Genomic DNA, 3,908 nt, shown 5'->3' with positions numbered 1-3,908 from the left:
ACACAGGGAAGAAAGTTAAGAATGGATGCAACACGATGAGGCTCTGAGGGCAATGGCGAGGAGAGATGTAGGAGATGTTGAGAAGGAAACATTACTAGGATACTGTACATGATTTAAGGAGGGTGGGGAGTCTCTCACAGCTAGCAAGTCCTCTCCTTTCTGACCTTCTCAACCTCTCAATTTAAGGCCTCTGTTCAAATTGTCCCCCATCACTGAAACTGCAGCCCGCAATGAAATCTCCCTCCCTCTAAACTAGTAGTTCTCAAAGTTTCCTGTGTATCAAAATCACCTGAAGGGCTTGTTACCACACAGATTGCTGGGCCCCACCTTTAAAGATGGAGCTTCAGAATTTGTTTTCCTGACAAGTTTCCTGCTGATGCTGCTGTTGTCCAACCACTGCTCTAAACCTATGACTTCTATGAAAGTAGGGACCATATTTGTCTCCTTCACAGTGCTGAGCAACTAGTAGTCACTTCATAAATATATGATGAGTAAGTGAATTATGGAATGAATAAGTCAACATCCTTATATTTGAGAGTACACATGCACTTTTTGTGCATATCTCACCAAATGACTTTTGCGAAAACCAATGCCATAGCATTAATATTGTGATAAAAATGTACAGTCCATAAAATCATAGAAATCACCATTTTAAAAAAATCATCTGAAATTTAAGTCCTTCCAAATAACTCTTTAGTAACACTTCCGTTAAAGTTCTTGAGTAACTATAATCTCTTTTGAATACCGCCATTTATAAAGCTATTAAGGGAATCCATTATAATAAGGGACTTTGTCTCTCCTTTTCCTGGCTGCTTCCTCCACTTCAGTCAAGTTGGAGATATTCTAATTCTTCCATTTCCTTTAGAAAAGCTGAGTAAGTTACCCTACCTTTTATACCCATCATTGTTTCAAACAACCAAAGAATGGTCTAGTACTAAATCAGCATTGAAATTCTTGTTCTTTTATTTTATTTTATTTATATTTGTCCCAAAATAAAGATATTTTTTCCAGGATTTCACCTTTATTAAAAACATCATTTTTAGAGTTGACATATCATGGCATTGTTCTTTTTTTTTTCTTCTTCTTCTTCTTTTTGAGAGAGAGTCCTGCTCTGTCGCGTAGGCTGGAGTGCAGTGGGGCGATCTCAGCTCACTGCAACCTCTGCCTCCTGGGTTCAAGCGATTCCCCTGCCTCTCTACTTTCATGGTCAAATGGAAAATGACAAATGGGTCCACGCTTATTGTGGGCACCCCTTCAGCCTACATGCTTCCCGGTCCCTCTCTCTTCTTTGGGAGTCTTCCCTCCTCTGGGAGGGGCTTCGGCTGCGGGCCTCTCCCTCCCTGCCTCTCAGCCTCCCAAGTAGCTGGGACTCCAGGCGTGCACTACCGCGCCTGGCTAACGCTATTCTTTAATAAAACAGAAAAAAGAACTCTCTAAATTTTTCCCAGGATTTATTTGGTGATATTAAAAAGTTAACCTCCATAAAAACCATTAGCAAGGAGAGGGGTTGAAGTCTTTCAGGAATTTGTATAGGGATTCACTATTGTGTGACTACATTAAGTGCTTAACCAACAACTCTTTATTCAGAACCTGCTGTGTGCAAAGCAGTCTGAGACAGGTGGCACAAGAGACTTTTAATCAAACAGGGAAGACAAAACTAATGATAACTTACAATGAGATGGCGTTTTAGTTGAGGAAACAAACTATTATGAAGAGAAAAACAAGTCATTTTGTTCCCCCACAAAAGTACCCTATGACCATTCTATCTGTCAGAGGGAAGCCTGAGCTAGCAGCTTTCTGCCCTTTACTTGACACCTCTGCTTCAATACCAGAGCATTTCCACTTTGGTGTTTTGTATATAGACAATCTCCTATTTTTTTTTTTTTTGGTAGAGATGGGGTCTTGCCATGTTGCCCAGGGTGGTCTCGAACTCCTGGGCTCAAGCGATTCACCTACCTCAGCCTTCCAAAGTATTGGGATTATAGGCATGAGCCACCATGTCCAGCCCCTAAATTTTTATTTGGAAAAATATAAAAAAAGTTCTGTTGCATTTTAAAAAGTCACAAATACTGTATAATATATATTATTCTCATATAATTAGTAAAGTATAAATAAATGTATCAATGGAAAAAAGAAACCCAAATGAAGAGGAATAAAGTTTATGATAGCTATATCCCCAGACCCAAGCCCCCAATCCATTGTGTAGTTATAGGAGACTACATTTCCCAGACTCTCCCCTTTTATCTTTTTATGTTTTATTTTTATTTTTATTTTTTGTAAATCTGGCCTTACTGAAATACCCTCTTTTATCTTGATGAGGCCTCATTCTTAGCAATGATATGGTAGAGAAAATGCTGTATGTCATTTCTGGGCTTATGTGGTTAAAACTAGGTGTGACTTTTTTTTCTTTTTTTTTTTTTTTGTCCAAGCAGGCTGCCTGGATTTGTAAATTAAATTTCACTAGAACATAACCATGTCCATTTATTTTCAGGTATTGTCTGTGGAGCTACAACTGTAGAGGCAGAGTTAAATAGTTGAGACAGACCTTATGGCTCACAAAGCCTAAAACACTTACTATGTGGCCCTTTACAGAAAAATGTTTCTTGACCCCTGTTCTAAGGGATGGAAGGAGACTGGGTCCACTGACATTATGACACCTGCATTATTAAACTGTTATATGAGCCAGAAAGAAATTACTCTTGTGTTAAGCCACTGAAAATTTTAGTTACAGAAGCTAGCAACATACTACTTACTATCTGTTGAACATACCATACTTGGAAGCTGGTCCAAAGATCTACATATTTATTAAAAGCGTACGTATATCTGGGAGACGAATAGTCATTGAAGTGGATTGGCATAGCTTAGGGTCTTGCTCGGAGATTCTGGAAGAAAATTTCAAGTCTTAAAAGCAAACAGATGAAACATCAAGAAATGTAAAAGAAGTTATTCAGGCAAATCACTTATCTTAAGAAATAAAGTCAAGACAAATACTTGGTGAGGTTGAAAAGGAATTTCTGCAAAGAAGGAAGCCAGTGGTAAAGTACACTTTCAAGGACATGGTGGGGCAGAGACTGGATTAAAGTAGTTAGGGATGCATCTTCTAAGTGGAATAAAAGACCTTGATCACATGATATACCTAAAAAACAAGTCACAAAATAATACTTACCCTTACTGTGTGGGATGCAAATTTTTATTTTCGTCCCTTCCCGCCCCCGACATTCTATAATATTGCGTAATTATTACGCATGTGTTTTACGCTGGTCACCACGCAGTAAACCGAATCCACAACCCATTATTACGTTGCAACCTATGGTTTAAAAATACACTTCCTTACAGAGGAATCATGTACTAGTTGAGCTGGGACTTAGATTTTCAGTCATTCGCCAAATTCTGAAAAGAATCCACGTAACAAACCCAGCAGAGTTTATAGCCATGGTTTTGTTTTTGACGTTTGTTGCTCCTTCCTTCTGGGGTCTTTCATCCACATCTATGTAGAACGTCCTGACAATCTGCGAAGTGAAGGCGCTAAGGTCGTTTTATTTGTGGGGAAAGGAGAGAGGTACATGCGGTTTCTCCACCTTAATAGTTGGATCGATTAGGCTGGCCCCGGGGCGCAGAGGGATCCGGGTTTCTGAGAGGCACCTGCCAGCACCATTCTCCCGGTACCTCTAGACTAAAGCCGACCTCCCCTCCAGCCGAGCTCATCCGTCCTAAGGACTCGACAACCCCCTCCTCCAGCCCCACGCCCCTCAGCCCCGGCGCCCAGGCCCCGCCCTCCCTGCGGAACTCCTCCCCAACCTGTACGACCAGGCCCCAACCCTAGGTCGAAGCACCTCGCCCCAGCCGGCCGAGGCCCCCCCCACGTTGCTCCGAACAGCCCCTCGCCCCTCCCGAAGGGGCAGCAGTAG

Source organism: Mandrillus leucophaeus, unplaced genomic scaffold (genome assembly GCF_000951045.1).
Source record: "Mandrillus leucophaeus isolate KB7577 unplaced genomic scaffold, Mleu.le_1.0 Scaffold149, whole genome shotgun sequence".
NCBI lineage: Eukaryota > Metazoa > Chordata > Mammalia > Primates > Cercopithecidae > Mandrillus > Mandrillus leucophaeus.
This window is presented reverse-complemented; position numbering follows the sequence as displayed.